The following is a 19,285-nucleotide window of genomic DNA, read 5'->3' as shown; positions in this document are numbered from 1 at the left end:
CAACCTTTTCTTAAACACCCCCGGGATGGTGACTCCACCACCTCCCTGGGCAACCCGTTCCAAGGCCTGACTGCTCTTTCTGAGAAGAAATGACCTCTAATTTCTAACCTGAACCTGAGGCCATTCCCTCTAGTCCTATCGCTAGTTACCTGCAAGAAGAGGCCGACCCCCAGCTCCCCACACCTTCCTTTCAGGCAGTTGTAGAGAGCAACAAGGTCTCCCCTGAGCCTCCTCTTCTCCAGCCTAAACAACCCCAGTTCCTCAGCCACTCCTCACAGGACTTGTGTTCCAGGCCCTTCACCAGCTTCGTAGCCCTTCTCTGGACACGCTCCAGGGCCTCGATGTCCTTCTTGTACTGAGGAACCCAAAATTGAACACAGTGCTCGAGGCGCGGCCTCACCAGAGCAGTGTACAGGGGGATGATCACCTCCCTGGTCCTGCTGGCTGCACTATTCCTGACACAAGCCAGGATGCCATTGGCCTTCTCGGCCATGTGGGCACACTGCCAGCTCATGTTCAGGTGAGCATCGACCAACACCTCCAGAGCCTTTTCCTCTGCACAGCTTTCCAGCCATTCTGCCCCAGGCCTGTAGCACTGCATGGGGTTGTTGCGGCCAAAGTGCAGGACCTGGCACTTAGCCATGCTGAACCTCATCCCACTGGCCTCTGCCCGTCGACCCAACCTGTCCAGATCCCTCTGTAGGGCCTTCCTACCCTCTGGCAGGTCGACACTTCCCCCCAGCTTGGTGTCCTCTGCAAACTTACTGAGGGTGCACTCAATTCCCTCATTCAAGTCATCCATAAAGATATTAAAGAGGATGGGCCCCAACACTGACCCTTGGGGAACACCACTGGTGACCAGTTGCCAGCTGGATTTCACTCCGTTCACCACCACTTTCTGGGCCCAGCCATCCAGCCAGTTTTTAACCCAGCAAAGAGTGTACCTGTCCAAAACATCGGCTGACAGCTTCTCCAGGAGAATACATGGGAGAGACCATGTCAAAGGCCTCGCTGAAGTCTAGGTAGACTACACCAACAGCCTCTCCCTCATCCACCAGGCGGGTCACCCAGTCATAGAAGGAGATGAGGTTGGCGAGGCTGGACTTGCCTTTCATGAACCCATGCTGACTGGGCCTGATCCCCTGATTGTCCCACACATGCTGTGTCACTGTACTCAGGATGACCTGTTCCATCACCTTCTCTGGCACTGAGGTCAAGCTGACATGCCTGCAGTTCCCTGAATCCTCCTTACATCCCTTCTTGTAAATGGGTGTCAGGTTAGCAAGTCTCCAGTCACCTGGGACCTCTCCAGTTGACCATGACTGCTGATAGATGATGGAAAGCAGCCCAGCCGTAACATCTGCCAGCTCCCTTAACACCCTTGGCTTGATTGCATCTGGCCCCATGGGCTTATGGCAGTCCAGGTGAAGCAGCAGGTCTCTAACTGTTTCCACCTGAACTGTGAGGGGTTTATTCTGCTCCTTGTCCCAGACTTCTAGCTCGGGAGGCTGAGTACCCCGAGGATAAATGGTCTGACTATTAAAGGCAGATATAAAGAAGGCATTGGGAATCTCAGTCTTTTCCTTATCCTCAGTGGCCATGTTCCCCACTGCGTCCAGTAAAGGATGAAGATCCTCCTTGGCACTCGTCTTACTGTTAATATGTTTGTAAAAAGAATTTTTTTTATCTTAAAATATTTTTTGTTATCTTAAAGAAAATTTAAACTGTGGCAGCAAGTAAAACAGGGTCAGAGCTTCCATACAATCTTTTGTTCCTATTTAAAAAGATTTTTTTTTAAATTACATCTTTGGTCAAATTACCGAGTACTTACACACAGCAAGTCTGAAGTGCTAAAGAAAGTGAGTTCCAGGAGTTAAATACTTTAAAAGTTTAAGAGGGACCAGATACAATGAAAATGAAAGGCAATGCACAGATAGTGAAAAATACCATCTTCACGCTTTTATTCACAACTTTGTTGAGCTCACTGAAGATGCCATGAAGAGAAGGAGAATTGAAATCGTACTATTTGGTCATGGCATACTGTGTTCTCTCCAGTCTGCAACTATAACTGCATTGGTGAACAGTGACACCTCTGCTTCTCTGGAACAGGAAAACACAGTAATTTAGCCAGTAGGAATGTTACTTCAGCACTCAAAATTAATTTCATTGTTAAAAAAAAAGGTTTTCCATTGTTTTCATTCTCTTAAAAATTAGCATTTTAATGGTAAACATTCATTGTTAAACTCTGTCATTTTAACAGTCAGATGCTTTGTCTTTTCACATGTCCTTGGCATCCGTTTTAATCATGTGAATAACAAAAGAGTAGTAACAGGATCTTTTCCTCTAAATAGCAAAAAGTACATTCTACTCTGAAAGGTAAAAGAAAAAAATGGCTTAGCGAGACATTGTCTCTCTGTAGTTTTCCTGTTATATGTTATTTATTTAGAGGCTACTATAAATCTATTGTTAATGAATTCAAAATGAGGCTCTGCACAGAAGAACTGATATTCTTTATATATTTGAAGTTTTTCAGTGGACCCTGCTTCTGAGGTTTGGTCTCTTCCTCCTTCTTTGCTCATTTCTATGAATAGAAGTTTTTCAGAACACATCCTGGCCACAACCCCACATTAGCAGCTCTCATGTCTTTAAATTATGCTATCAGTCACAACTGGGCAGCAAAATCCTTCCAGTTGTTTGCAGCTGAATTTCTAGTTATCTTCTTGTTACCTCCACAAACACTGAAACCATGCTATTCTCAACATTGTTAGTCCTCATGGCTGACAGGAATAAAAAGACATTTTTATCCCTAAAACAAGCAAAACCCTAAAGAATCAGAGGTTGGTTGAAGGACATAATTTTTAAAATGACCATATAGATTAATACGAGAAGTGACAAGTATTTTTGTCATTTCAGACTTCATCTGGATTCTTCAACAATCTCATATTGCCTTCATTAAGCAATCTTTATTTGGCAGTACTCATCCTGGCAAAACAGCTTACAAAATTTATGAGTAAACAGAAAATAAAACCTTGTAAAATTAGGGTAAATAGTCTATTTTTCATTTTATAGGAAAGAATATTTGTGTTTCTGTCTTTTTTTCAAGAAAAAAAAAAAGTATTTTACCGTGCACTCATGTTCAATTTTTCTCTGCTAAGAAAAACTGAACATCCTTGCTGGTACTGGTGTTGAATCTGAGGAGAAGTCATTGTATTTGTACCAGGCAGCTGATGAAAAGGATTCTATGTTATTCCCATTTGTCATAGTGAACTACAGGCACTGCGAACGAAATGGGTGAAGATCCAATGTGCATTTATAGTAGCATAATTTACAACCAAAGTAGAAACTTCACTATAATATACAGGGGACCCAAGAAAATATGCATGTCTTAATGAAAAAACAAACAAACAAACAAACAAAAAAAAAACCACAGGTCCAAAATGTATACTCCATCTACTGTTAACCCAGAATAAAATAATTAACATGTATGGAAAGACAATTTGTTATAATTAACCAAACTCTCAAAAGTTGTGATAAAGAGGCTGAAAGGTGAATTATAATACACATGTCCAGCATGCAGGTGGAAATCAATTTCACCATAGCTACCCCTCTATGAACGTTATTTCTACAGTTTCTGGAAGAGAGTGTTTGTTTTGTTTTGTTTCTTCTCTTTTCTAAGATTGTCATGCGGAGTTATTTATTGTTTAGGAAAGGCCAGATAAAACAAGAAAATGACTGAAAAGTACAGAACATTGTACTTATGATGAAATGAAACATGTTCAGTAATCACCTACAGCATGTTTTATCGAAGAAGTTTGTTTAAAAATACAGCTATGGTGACTACTCTTTTATTTGGTTAAAAACAAACAAGGTTGGTAATGTTGGCGTAATTGCAAAGACTGTAGTGGCATTACTGAGTTTTGTGATGGAAGATCATGAAAAACCCCATTTTCTGCACAGTAGCATAAGATCACAGAAAAAATATATATATTCAACTTCAGTACAGGGAGGGATGGGAGAGACGTGTTTGGTTGGTTTTTAATCTAAACAGGCCTGACAATGTTTCAAAATATCCTACAGAAGCTCAGGAACATTTTGCCATGAACAAGTGCCTCTGTGACTTTGAAGGCCCCATGTTTAACTCAGTGGAGACCTTGCACAGCAGGCTGGATTACAGCATATTAACTTCAGCACATTGTCAAGAATGAAAACTGAGTTTTAACAAAAACAAGAGCTAACTGAGCTAGTTTAATGGTGGAGGTATCACAGACAATGCAGAACTAAGTCCCAGTGCTAATCATAAAATATGTAGCCACCCAGCGTAGTGTTGAGGTGGTCACAGGAGACTTCTTCAACAGGAAAATGTCTACCTTTGGTTAAAAAGTATAGAGTTGAAAGCCCCCAGCCAATATCTCCTCCTCCAGTTTCTTCCTCCCTCCTCCCAATTTTTAAGTTTTCCAGCAGCACAAATGAAAAAAAGTTTTCAAGGCAGTCACAAAACAATGAAGCTACCTAGTTTTGTCAGAAAACCCACCCCTTTGTATGAATATATGTTTTTGGCCAGTCTAATAAAATGTGCACTGAAAAGTAATATGAACTGGACAATATATTCCAGAAGAATTCAGAGTATCTAGATGCTGAGATCTTACCTTAGGACTCTGTAGCTAGCAGAGACAAGTTAGGAACTTCCATGGCAGGGTAAAAACTGTTAAAAATGCAAGACAGAACCAAGTCGAGAAAAAAAAATAATTGTCAATATTTATTATGTTATCCTGTGGTAGTAAGAAAAGACAAGCCCACACACAGAAAAATCAGTGAATGTAGCAGGAAAAAAAATGGTTGAGATTATCCAAAGTGGATAATCTTCCACTTGTGTAATCTTCTTCCACAGTGAAGCATCTGCAGGATTTTACAGTGGACCATCAGAAATAAAAGACACAATCATTTTGTGTGTGTCAGCCACTTAGGATGAAGTTCAGACCTCCCTGACAGGGTATTTAGCTACCAAGGGAAAAGAGGAAAATAGTTTTTTTATTTGTTAAAGTATGGAAAACAAGTTTTATAAAAAGTGAAACTCAAATTCTACAGAGCTTTCATTACAATCAAGATATTCTGAATGATATCTTGTAATTGATCTTGGCTATGAATGAAGAGCACATGCACTTCTTTGTAGTTCCCATTTCTTTGCTGTAGGATTATTTTTAAAAGAGCAAACATCACTCAAGCCATTCATGTTCTGTATTAAATGTTATTTAAAAGAGGCTAAAAGAAATGGGAACTGAATTAAGTGAGAAAACAGCGGAAGTGAATAAATGTAGAATGGCTCCTTAAGCAATTAATATTAAGCAATAATAAACAAATTATTTTTATTTCTTTGCCTGTTGGAAAATAAACCAAAATCAGTGAAGAAAATTAAATTCTCTGCTGGATTCAGTAGGATTTGGATTCCCTGGGTGGAGAACCAGTGTCAGTTGGTTAATAGCTGATGCTTCTACTGTGCTTATATCCAAAGCCACTAGGGATGAGAATTGTCTTCTATTTTTAAACAGAAACCATGATGGATGACACAGAATGTTCCCAACAGGAGCTGCAGAGTGTTAACGGTGGTCACTTCCACTTTTGGCAACTGCAACTGTTTCATGAACGATGCATTTCAGCATCCTGGACAAGGCTTCCTAAACAGGCTCCTGCTGGTTGCATGGTAATGAAGCGTTGACCAGCGGTGTTGAAAATGGTCAGCAGGAGTAATGAGATTTTAGCACACTTCTGGAATCAGTAGAATAGCCACATTTTACGGGCTGCAGTCAGTGCATGCTGTGGGAATGAGAAGTAATGTTCCTTTCTAATTAGACACACCCTGTGATCAGTATGAACAAAATATTCATACCGTCTTGGCATTTGCAGGCCAGGTAGTACAGAATGCAGGGCAGAGTCTCAGCTCCAGAGAAATGCATGATGCATCTGTCTTCTCTAGAGGAAGAGGTAGGAAGAGGTAGGCATGGATTCTAGAGAAATAAAGATGAGAACTAATTCTGGGGAGTCAGCATTTCTGCAGCATGCCAGGCCATGTGTTAATAAGGAATGTTATACATACAGTCATTGCTCAAAGGTAGTATCCTATAGAACAACGTAAACTTTTCTCCTGAAACCAGGAATATTTGTTTTTCCAGCCCAGGAGAATGAGGTGAGAAGGAAAGAGGGAAAGAACAAGAGAATGAAAAAGTAGCTGGTCATGAAGAGAGAAAATAACTGCTCAAGGAAATGGAGAATGCTGAAATCCAAAGGTGATTCCTGATGATAACAACATGCCTGCAGACTATGACAGGGTTCAACGCTGTCAACAAACCAGAGGCTGCAAAAAAAGCTGTCAGATGCTATGTCCTGACCAAATCCCCAGGAAGGCAGACTCCAGGAGTCTCTGTTGGCAAAGGTGTTTCATCAGCAGATGGCAGGGTCTTAGCTGTCTGCTGAGTCATGAAACACCTTGAAACCTATGTGCAGATCATAGGTCACTGAGATCCTAAACACCTTGTTCTACATATCTTCCAAAATCAGTGAAAGGAGGAGAACTATAAGCTTGGAGGATGAATGTCTTTTATAAAGCATGAAGTAACATACAGGCTTGGAAGACAGTGAGCACAGCTTGTCTCAGCCAAGTGCCCCATAGCTAACAGCTGGGCACAAGACAAACGCACACCTGGAAATCTCATCTAACCTGCCTGCGGAGCTAATTGTTTGCAGCCAAGTAACAAAGCAATGGAGACGTCAACAGGCCAAACTAAACATGCTGTTGAGCCCAGGCTAATTAAAGGAAGGGCTTGATTCACATCAGCCCTGGAGAGGAATATAGTGCAAGACCACTCTTCAGATCTTGGTCTTCAAGAAGTGAAGGAACCACGCAGTATAGCCTGCAAAACTCGATGGGATAGTGGTTGAATTAAACATATAAAAATAATCAATAGGAGAACAATTGATACAATGCAATGAAAATACATAATTAGAAGAGGAACATGGAATCACAGCTTTGGATCCAGGCTGGCAAGTACGCAGAGGAACTTGATGTTTGCATAATAGTTGTATGACAGTATGGCTTCTCTTACTGCCTAATAAAGGACCATGCTTGGGGGTCAAGCAAGGCTGCGTGGTAAGGCAGGGCTGACTGTGAACTGAAACAGTGACAGGGGCCAGTGGACCACAGCAGCATCCCACACCCCCTTGTAAAAGGAGCAAGTAAGAGAAGCTGCACTGTAATTTCAGTTTCCTCATGGGGGATCATGTAGTCCTTGACATGTCTGCATGGGAAGCCAGCCACGTAATTCTGCTGAGCACTGGAGAAACAGAGATAGTTCCAGTGTTGAGGATTAGAGACCGCATTTCCTTCAAAGAGCGTCTGCCCCCTGCCATCTGGCTCCTCCTGATACCCGCGGACTCATCTCAGCTTCTCTCTGCTTTGAATTGCTTCCTCACCCTTGACCTGTGCGGCAAATTAAATTATGCACCTAACACCTTAATTGCCAGATAGCACTGTACGTAATGAACAATTCCAGAAGGACACGAGTGTTTCCAGCTAAAGCCTGGAAATCAGGCATCAGTTTCCAAAGTAATTTTCTGTCCACAGGATCGAGCCCTAATTACTGTGCATCATGACTTGCTAGCAGAGTGAAAAGATGTTAAAAACAGTTTCATTAAATGCAGTGCAGCTCTCGATTCTAAAGATAATTAAGTTTGCAAAAGTAATGATCCGTATGACACTGAGTGAATAAAAGATAAGAAGAATTCGTAGTAAATATACAAACCCCTTAGGATTAGAACTATTTTTTTCCCAATATAAAGTCACATATTTTAGCTGCTGGACTGTAAAATATTTGGCTAGTTCCCTTGGAAAAAAAATGGGGTTAAAGAATTCATCAGACTTCTCCCCATGCAACCTGCAAGCACCATAAAACAGCAAGCTGGAGGGAGAGGTTGTGGCCCGCTATGGTAACTCGCTGTGCCCGAGTCCCGCTGCCCTGGGGAGCACAGCGGGGTCCAGCTGGCAGCACAGCCCTCAGTGAAGGATCAGGCTGGTGAATTTCGTTTTCAGGCTCACTCCTACAATGAAATAAATCCCAAGTGTTTCACAGGGCTCTGGGCAGCTCATTTCCTTGACCTACTAGCCTGAATGCAAGGTACAACCACTTTGCCTTAAAATATGTCTGATCCTTTTTTTTTTTTTTTTTCAGATATCCGGTCTTCTCGTTATAATTTTTCAGGGCAATAGGGAAAAGCAACACATTGCTGCAATCAATGTTCCACGGTATTTCCACGAATGGGCCACTTCCAACGGGTGTTTTTGTACAGGTGAAGCAGGCTAGAGCAGGGCAGGGCTGAAACCTGCAGCATCTGCTTTTTCTCATGTCAACTCCAGACCCATGGAGATCATGGGGCTCACATGGGCAAGACAACAAAAAGTGAAAGAATTCAAGTTCCCAAAGCCATGCTGGCTACAATAATTTGCACACAGGTGTTAAACTTTACTGAAATACATTTTGTGTCTGCACAAAGTGATGATTTCCAATTTCTGCTTCTGTGGAAAGCTGAAACTTAATCTGGATTGTGCTCCTGATGTTTTCACACCTAGGAGGAGATCCTGGGAATTTTCCACATGGTAATTACAGCTTCACAAAGCCCTCTTACCTGAGGATGAAATTAAAATAACTTCAGATGGCAAGTGGCAAGAGATGGCTGTGCATTTAGGTGTCAGTGGCTCAGAAGCAGATCTTGGCCCTGGAAAGCTCCAGGAATGGCTCAGTGTTGACCACAGCAGCCATGAGGACAGCCACCAGCACCAGCAGGGGCATGGGCAAGTGAAGGGGATGAAGATGGACCTGGAGAACAGGCAGAAGCTGCAGGGAGAGAGCCCAGTACTTGGCTTCATCCTTTCGTGCACACGGGCAGAACATAATAAATGGTTTATTTAGTTTAATTAGTTTATTTAGTTTAATTTAATTTTTAATTTAAAAAGAGTTTATTTAGTTTAATCAGTTTCATTTAAAGTGCTAGATTGAATCTGAAGATTTTTAAGTAGTCTTTTATTTTAACAAGTATTTCTCTGTTAAAGTACGGTGAGTTGTAGCTCTGTCTAAATTAACAGATTGATGCACATATACATATATAAGCATCTCAAAACCAGACAATACATATTTATGAATGGAAGAAAGAGTACATTGATTCAGAGTGTAAGTACGTTGTTGAAAATTTCTGTGTGGAAATGATGCAGCACATTCATCAGCATCTACATGGTGAGGATAGACCAATAATGTTTCCTTGCTGTTACGTTGAGCATATGCCATCTGAAAAGCAGGAGTGTTGATGTGTTATTCTACCAGCCATATGAAGTGAAAAAGCTAGCAAAACTCAGGCCCATTTTTAGAATTTCACTTTTTGGAAGAGTTTTCCATTGCTGGAAGAGAAACAGCAGCAGGAGTTTTGTGAATGTTCAGAGTGATAAGCAGCTTGAATGGCACACAGATGGAGAAGATCCAGTGGGTAAAATCCTCTCCCCTTTGAAGTCAATGGGAGGTTTGGCTCCAAACATGAGGGAGCCAGCCTTCACCGGCACTGTTTTGGCTTTCCCTGGGATGTAACAAGAGCTCTGCAAGTCTCACTGTTGGCTAAACAGCCACAGTGTTGTGGAAGAAAAAGGAAAAGCAGGAACTATTTTTTTTTTTCCCATTGCAAACGAGAACCAGAACCATGCTCTGATCTTCTGCATCACTCCTCTCCCCTGGAAACAAACTTGGGATCCCAGGACAATAATTTTCTTGACCTGTGTGGAGACAGACATCCTTAAACCCCCAAAGGCATCCCAAAAGGCAAATGCTGTGTTTGAAATGGTATTCCCTCCAGAAAAAACAAAGCCTTTTGAGCAATGTGTGTCTTGCTTGCACACTTTCATGTGTGCATGCAGAAATCCATCTGGGATGTGGTGTGTCAACACTCCAACTCTCTTCTCTGGTACTTCTCACTGTAATACCTTCTGAAAATTGTCTTTATTAGAAGAAGCTCTTTGAGCAACTTTTGGGAAGTTAGAGAAGTTCAGCTGAGAGTGGATTGAAGTGCCAGCTTTTTACTAATGCACAGAGAGGGTCTGTAGGACAATGAGGAAGAATAATTAAGAAAAATGTGAGAGCAAAGGATTTCAGTAGCTGAGTGTGCCAGCCATGGATAAGTGGTTTGCTGACCAAGGAATAATACCTTTGGAGAAAAAAAAAGTCTTCACAAAAGTACACTGGAATAGTCAGAACATCCTTTTACTGTGCATCCAGTCCTTGAAAAAAAAAAAAATCTTGCTAGATATAGAAGGAACTTCTGGCACTTCATGTACACATAATTCACAAAGAAAATATTTAAAAGTATAAGTATGAAAAGGCAATGAATATCTGCTAAAACTGCCTCTGTCTCTGAGAGATAAGAGGGCAGGAGAAAGGAGAAAGAACAGTAATTTCTTTTAAATTCTCCTTTTAACCCATTTACAGCACCACACTGACAAAAAAACATGCAATTACGAGTCAGACACACCGGCAGCATTGCACACGACCCTGACCAGAAGTGCCTCGCTGCTCCTTTCCTTTACCACTCCTTGCTATTCACCCCTTGCCCTACAATTATTTCTAAAATACAGTAGTAAATTCTTCAGCTCAGGTGCTTTTTTTTTTTTTTTCTTTTTTTCTTTTTTTCCAGTGACGTGCTAATAGAGACCTCTCCTCACTAATGTCATGCAAATTCATAACCCGAATGAATAATTAACATAGCAGTATTCCGGTGGTTAAAACGTGCCTGTGAAATCCTGGGTGGGTTTTTGCTTTGGTGCTTTGCTGCTCTCCTCTGTAGTGCTGAAGTCCCCAGTGGTGGGGAGATCTGTGAGATAGGGGGATCTCTAAAATATTTATGAGGGGGGATAAATATTGTTGTTGGTGTTTTGTCTGGTAAAGCTCGGTGAGTTTAAGGTACTTATCTCAAAAGTTATGAGGAGTGCCTAGGGATGGGGATAGGTTTTTGCTTTATTGGCTGTATAAATCCAAATAAATAAGTGAGAAGAAATAATTATGAGACCAGTAAATTGCTGCCAATAACAGTAATGGACACTAAATATTTAGAAACCTCTAGACCTATGAATACATCTCAAGAGCAATTTCCAAGGATTTTTTCCCTGTAGTGCTGAACTTTGTTTCCAACACCACCCAACCCCATACATTTGCTATGCTGCGCTGATTAGCGACTTACAGATTTTGCAAAGGATAAAAGACAGTAAACCCATTTTATTTAGAAAGAAGGAAAGAAGGAAAGAAGGAAGGGGGGAAGGGAGAGAGGGAGGGAGGGAGGGAGGGAAGGAAGGAAGGAAGGAAGGAAGGAAGGAAGGAAGGAAGGAAGGAAGGAAGGAAGGAAGGAAGGAAGGAAGGGAGGGAGGGAGGGAGGGAGGGAGGGAGGGAAAGGGAAAGGGAAAGGGAAAGGGAAAGGGAAAGGGAAAGGGAAAGGGAAAGGCAGAACCTAGGCGGCCCATTGCAAAGCCATGTCACAGGGGAGCAGCTATCTGGACCTGCTTTCACTGAGGAGAGAGAACAGCTCTGAAGGAGGATGCCCGATCCCTTCCTGAGTGGCCACCTCGCTTGTGCCCATTCCCAGTCCCGTCAAGGAGAAAGGAGCCTTCAAGAAACTGAGGGAGACTGAGAAATGTGTTCACAGGATCTCTGCTCTTCCCCAAATACATTTTCTCCTCTACCTCTGTATCAAGCATTTTATTAAGGCCAGCTGAAGTGTGCATCTGTGATTCTCTATGGAGAGGAATGAAATAGATATGCCTGGCTTTTGTTTCTTTTACGGTCTTCTTGAAGGAAAAATGAACTTCTCAAGTCCAATCTTCACTTTTGCAATCAAGCTTCTGGTAGCAAATTTTAGTGTTTTTCCTTGAAACTCCATAAACATTAGGGTGAGCAGAAGGCGCTGCTCTGTGAGTTTAAAACCTCCAGAAAGTTTATGGCGTTTTTATGCCCTAAATCCAGATTGTGTCTAATTATTCTCCTCCATCACACAACGTGCTGTAACCTCGCGCTTCCAGCCACCACCTCCAGAAGACACAAAACACAGCATTTGTTCCCCGAGAAGGCTGCTGCAGACACACATTAGGTAGCTTCCCTCTCACTTTGGTTAAATTAAAGCAATATTTTAAGCATCCTGGGGACGGGTTTTGCTCGCCTCTCTCGTGACAAGGCCTGAAGGGGAAGCAGGAGATGCTCCCATCTCCTTGGCAACTGAGCCAGGTGTGCTCGGTGCCACCAGCACGTCCCCGCAGCTGTCTCCAAGCAACAAAGCCACCACGATGCCAGTGAGGACGCGGATGAGGATGAGACGAGCTCCCAGCCCCAACACCCGCCCCGGCATCGAGCAGGAGGCAAGACTGAGCAAACACGAGGCTGTCAGAAATGGAAATCGATCGAGCAACCCAGGCATCTCCATTTGGCCTGCCAGGCGCTGGGTATGTGAAGAATAATCTATTTTAATGCAAGCAGTGCTCGGGGGGACAGATGTAGATGTGTTTTGCTGAGGCTTTGCCTTGGCATGCCAACGCGGGGCCAGTACGCCTGCTGTCCCAGAGCTGGCTCGGCGGGGAAAATGGAGCAATGGCATAGCAAAAAATATTTACAGTAATAACTCAGTGTTACACTAGTTGCCACAATTTGCCAACAATTTCATTTGCTGTTTCAAAACTAATTCCTCTTTGAAGTAAAGAGGCTCGTGTATACAATGGTTATTGTGTCAGCAAACACCGAGTTTCTAAATAACAACTGTAAAGCTACTGAGGTTTGCCAAATATAAGTGTGACAGCTAGCACTGTTCTCCTAAAATAAATAAAAAAATAAATAAAATACTGTTTTAGTTAAGGTGAAATTTACTTTGGAAACCAAGATTTCAGAGGAAAAAGCTGCTGTTTATGCATCAGTCTGAGCCAATGCTTTTTAGGTGCAGAGCTAACACCTGCAGGTTACAGAAACCAAGCAAGCACTCCCTCAAGTCAACATTTCACACCTGTCCCTAAATTGCTCTTACTGGGAATCCATAAAGCCCTCTGAAATACCAATATTCAATCCACTGCTGAAAACACAGTGGTGTTTGCAGCCCAGAAATGTTGGTCAGGAGACAGGAAGGACACATGGAAGATGGCTAGGCTGCCCGCCGCTTTGCAGAGGGCTCAGGCTCTGAAGCCCTGCGTGGGTGCATTGAAGCCCCTGGAGGCAGGCTGCTGGTGTCAGCCTTGTGCTGCTCCTCCTGGCAGCATCACAGAATCACAGAGCAGTTTGGGTTGGAAGGGCCCTTAAAGCTCATCTAATTCCAACCTCCCTGCCATGGGCAGGGACACCTCCCACCAGACCAGGTTGCCCAAAGCCCCATCCAGCCTGGCCTTGAACACCTCCAGGGATGGAGAATCCACAGCTTCCTATTTTTGTCCTGATTTTAAAAGTTATTTTTTGTACAGCTTCCCTAGGAGAGCTACCACTTAAAACTTTTTATGACAAGCTGCTGAAATTATTATCAGAGGCAGCTGTTCCTTAATTTAAAAAGAACATAAAATCGTTGATATATATCAACAGTTATTTCCCACTGAAGTGATAAATACTTGCAGTGGTAAAAGCCTGGATTTATGCTAAATATTGAATAACAAATAAATAAATTAGAATTTGTTACTTGACTCCAGCTATACACTCCTGTTGATGCTGCTGTTTTAGCTCAGGTCTCACTGTGATTTTAAACATTAAAACAAACAAAAAAAATACAGTTTATCTTTAAGACCAAACAGTACCAAAATCAGGCATTTCCCTGTTTTAACCAAGCATAACTGAACTCAGATTTTTGCATCAAACAGCCTTCAGAGGCTCAAGAAATGCTAGCTGGCCCTATTACAGCAAAATAGCTAAGAATGTGTCTAATTTCTTTTATGAGTTACAAAAGATCTTCAACCACATGAAGAGTATCACCAAATCCATGAGACTAATTGCATGCCTAATGCTAACAAAAAGCTCAAATATCTTCTGTAATTGGGGATCCAAATTCAGATTCATTTTTACGGCCTGCACCTGTCTGTTGCCATTACAGTGAGGCATGCTGCCTCCTCACATGAAGTGGCACAATGTGCTTAAACGGAGAAGCTGATCCTCCGTGGGACACAAGGAAATGCTGCCTTTCTGCCTCTCCTATGAACAGCTCAGAGCTCGGGGTCCTTCTGGAGTCACAGAGAGGCTGAGGCTGGAAAAGAGCTCCGGAGGCCCTCTGCAGGGTGTTGGACCAGGTGGCCTCCAGAGGCCCCTTCCAAACACAGTCACTCTGAAAAGATAAAAACTTGAAACTTCTTCTTGTGCATGTAAATATACTGAAGCAAATAAGGTTTTTCTTCTATGAAACTGCTGCAAAAGGAGAACCAGACCTGTGGAAAATACAAACCCATTCCTATTGTTTTAATGCTCACCTGTTTATTTGCCTAAGTATTTTAATATGGAGCTTGAAAGAACCCCAATGGAAATAACCTTGTGTAAGCTTTCCCGGAATTGCAGATTTTATGCCTGAAAGAGTAAAAACAGAAAATGGTTCAAATCACCCAAACTATTTTTGGCTTTGATGCCCCTTCCTTATAGAAATGTTTAAAGACTAAGCTAGACGTACTAAAAGCGTTATTGTTTGTCAGCAGCCTATCCTTTTATTAGCCCTTATGCCTTATGTGCACTTGTTTACTTCTGGCAAGCTCTCCTTAAGTGGCATAACTTCATTCAGGTTTGTTGTTTAAATTAAAGGAAACAGCCTGCGATTGTTAGAGAGAAGCTCCCAAACAAACCTAAGGCCCACCAGACAGACTTTTCTTCCTGCAACTCCTCAAGAGTTGGCCCAAAGGGAAGAGGATGAGAGGCCAAGAGAGGAGCACATCCTACACCCTCTCCTGTTATTGGAACAGAAAGGCCGGAGTGGATGACGGCAGAAAAATCCTCTCCCTCTGTGGGAGGCCCCAGAATCTGCATGTTCATTTTTTTGAAAAAAAAAAAAAAAAAAAAAAAACAGACGAAAATTATGTGAATAACAAGGGGTTCACAATGTGAAGGTCAGATTTGTAAGTGTGAGAGGGTTTTAGCCTGACTCTCTGGGACATCCGATGTTGCAGGCTAGGGAATTTCCACCTTCCATCTTGCTGGGAGCACAGAAATTACTGAGTGATTTCCTACATCTCGGGGAAAGAAAACACTGAACAGGCCATACCTCTCTGCCCTCCGAAGCAGCTCATTGTTGGATTTTTTATATCCTGAATTCAGCACTTTCCTCTTTTCCTTCCTTTCTTATTGCTATAGGAATTGAGAAGCACCTCTAAAATACCTACACTTTATATTTCTGAGATGGGCTTCCAGTCCTGGTACACCTCTTCCAGCAGCAGCTCAGTACATCATAGCTGGGGTTTTGTGAATATATCTGTATATATTGTTTTTTTTCTTCATATCCCTTTGAGCAGTGTGATAGATTTGCAGATTTCTTTAAATGGCATACATGTTCTTTCCCCCAAAATTTTCTTTGGCCTATGTGAGTTGAAAAAAATGCCTTAAAATAAGCCTGCAGAGTTTGAGAAAAGGTTCCTGCCTGGCTGGTGAAGTAGTCCTCTGTGCCTGCACTCCATAGCACAAGCACATACATTAGCTCTCGAGGTGCCAATTCCCTATCGACAGGCAAAACCCATCTGTGAGAAGCTCCTGCTTCTTTCCTCACTCCCTAGCAGACTCATTTCTCAAGAATAAAATCCTCCAACGAGGCTCTAACCAGGCGCACGATGGCTCCATTTAAAATTTCCCTAAACAGCACTATGATATTATTAATCCCTGCCTCCTCTCTGATCCCAAACCACTAACAGCTGTCACGAACACAGCAAACCGGGCTGTTTGTCTGTGCCTCAGCACATGCAGGAACCATTTTCTGTTTGATTCTTCAGTCAGATCTGCAGGCTTTCCGTCGGATGCCTCTTTTATTTTCAACCCACACAAGCCAGTAAAATTGTCATCTTTTAAAAGCAAATATTGTACCTTCCCAGTTACATTCTCATTTAAAAAGTAAATCAATAGAGTTTGTAACTGATAACCAGATTATGATTGCTTTTAAGATTCTGGTATCTCTCCCACAAGATAATCTGACAGCATCTGACAGCACAATAAAATATATCTATTTATTACGAGGAGCACTCACATATTCAATAAGCCTGTTTTAAGAGAGACCATAAATGAGATTTAGGATTTTAAACAGCCTGGATGACTTTCCTTCCTCTTAAATTCCATCTGCTTGGTTTTCATAACTGTCCTTCTTCCTGAAAAGAGTTTTAAAGAATTATTTTATGCATGTATGAACATATACATGCATGTGTACATACATACACATGCCCCTGCCCACCTAACAAAGCAAAAAACTTCTTTTCATGCTTCTTTCACAGAAACTAAAAGGAGGTGAGCCACTTTGCAGAGATCATCGGAAGAATCATAGAATAACAGAATCCTTAAGGTTGGAAAAGACTTCCAAGAACATCTGGTCCAACCATCCCCCTACCACCACTATCACCCACTGAACCATGTCCCTAAGCACCACGTCCAACCTTTCCTCAAACACCCCCAGGGATGGTGACTCCACCACCTCCCTGGGCAACCCGTTCCATCAAGATGCTCGTGATGGAGGAGAAGCCAGATAGATCATGACCATGGTCTATGGGCAGCATTTTCCTTGCAGCCCTCACAGCCTCTTGTGGGTACGAAAAGCAAATTCAGGGAAGGGTGCTCCCAATGGTGGTAATGTAAAACGTAATTTAAACTGCAATTAAAAATTTTTTATCTGAATTAAAAATTACCCTGTTTGATAATTTGAAAAGGTTAAGTTCAGTGGTTAAAATCTCAGCGTGATGGATGTGGAAGTGGGGTGAGGAAGGAACTGGGGTGAGACCAGAACTATGCTGTGTCGACAGGAGCCCTGAGGAGAAGGAAGCTCTCTGCAAGCCATGCAGCCATATGGCTCCCCTCTGCCACCTAAAAAGCAAAAAACAGCTGTCCCAACCTCTGGCTGAGCAGCCCCAGCACCAACACCCACAGGGAAGGTGAAGAAGCTCATGTGCTGGTTGATAGCTGCCTCAATCTGCCTTGACAGAGGCCAGCTTTTCTACTCCTTTTTCCATTTTTTTCCCCTATGTTGCTACATGTGCCAAAAAAAAATGAGCCAAAAGCAAGCTTGAGTGCCATTACCAACATATAAGCAATTAGACAGCAGATGCTTGTGTGCACCTAGATTTGATATTTATGTATGCCAGCATAAAAACATAAATCAGATGAAGCAAATATTACTCGTGTTGCCAGATACAAATCTGTTCAGCATCCCCAGTCCAAAGGGTCCCATGTTGTGACTGTTGCATGCCCATCGCTCTGGGAAGCTGGACACAGGATGGAGGAAGGGCACCTTGGCTCTTCCAAAACTCGAACACATTTTATTTCATTGTGTTTTTCAGTTTGTGAACTTGTAAGTGCTGTCAGATGAAATAAAATAGTTGCACACAGCCTTCTACTAATGCAGCTGTAATGACAGCTTAAAAAGCTTAAATTCCTGTTACTCACACATAAACAAACCCCGACAGTGATGTTAATTTTCAGTTTAAACTGATTTTTAAGAAATATTTAGGGCTTCTGAGATTACCACTCAAAGCAACCACTGGATTTGCAGCAAGAACCAGATCCCGGGCTGCTAAACCCAAAGGAAAATTTCAAGAAGCAGCACGTTACCACCCAACACGCAGGCATTGCCTGAAGTCCCAGCCTTCACCCAGGTCTGCTGTGTCCTCCAGTAGGGTCAGGGGGCTCTCAGAGGGCTGTGACTTTGCCTCCCCACCTTCACCCGGCCTCGGTGGGGCCACTGATCTGGTGGACGTGCGTGATGCTGTGACATGAATTACACCAAGGCTCACAGCAGAACTGGAAAGGAGGGCGGGCATCGCAGCTGGGAACCAAGTTGGGCAGTCCCCATTGGAGAGGCTGCTAGCATTATTTAGGTGCTTACCTAAAGCAGGAGGAGAACAAGACAGCAGGTTTGTGCAACTAGATTTCAAAAGTTGGCCTTTGACACTTTAAAACCCTGTATGTTGTATGGATGTTTCTGCTTGTCTTAAATCTAAGGTTTGCTAGGGAAATTTTTGTCATTATAGGAATTAAATCTGAAGTTCATTATTTTTGTAACATTAATGCTGCCATATGTCTTGATGGAGTGGCAAGTGATGTCTCCTGACGTAGTGGTAACCTTGTATCTGTGACGACCTTCTGCCATGGCCATGGAGAGGTGCAGTTAGGGTATCCATAATGACACCAACACGGGCAGTCCCCGAGCTCCCTGGCACAGACAAACAAATGGGGCCACCACACAGTGCCAAACAGTGCCACTGCTCAGCATGGCAGAGCAAACACTCATGCATTCACCTGCTGAACTGGACACAAAGTTGTGGTGCTTTAAGTGTCTAAAGACGGGAAAAAACACAGCTGAAACCTCAACAAGTTCCCTGTCTTTTCATTTCCTCCTCTACGTTTTAGCCTGTTTACGTGACTGCAGATATTACTATAGACACCTAATCAAAACCAGGTCAATCCCATTACACTCGGAGCGTGCTTTAATGCCAGAAAAGGCCAGGAAGCTGCCCTTCTGGAAACAGGAGATTTCCCTGGAGTGAGAGGCAGCTTTAATGCACCGGACCCCCTGACCCTGCAGTTAAGCCACTTACATCTGACTCCCAGCTACAGCAGGACTGGCTAGAGAACACTCCCTGTGGGTAAAAACTACTATCTGTGTGTGTTAAGGCAATCCCAGTGCTGTTCCCCATCCTAAGTGGTGTTAAAACTCAGGGGAAGGAAAATGCAACACCACTGTTGGTGCATCCTCTCCAGCACTGCCAGATCTGGGGCTGCAGCCCTTCCTGCTGGCCTCGGAGTATCTGATGTCTCATAATGCTCAAATGATGCTAGGCTGACTCAAAAGCCTGAGCCACAAAGTTTTCTCAGGATGAATTGATGTAAAACTCTGTATGAACACCACAGAAGAAGACTTCATTCATGTTGTCACACATTTTAATCTTGTTCTCCTTCTATTTTCCTAAAGAAAAAAAAATGATTCATGTCGTGAGAGCTATAATGATGTGAATTTTCAACTATTATAGTTCTTTCACTAAATTTCATAATTTTGGTAACACAAGGACATGTACAATGTCTTC

The sequence above is a fragment of the Anser anser genome, assembly GCF_964211835.1.
Source record: "Anser anser genome assembly, chromosome: Z".
Lineage (NCBI taxonomy): Eukaryota > Metazoa > Chordata > Aves > Anseriformes > Anatidae > Anser > Anser anser.
The sequence above is the reverse complement of the archived record's forward strand: the minus strand, read 5'-3'. Positions refer to the sequence as shown.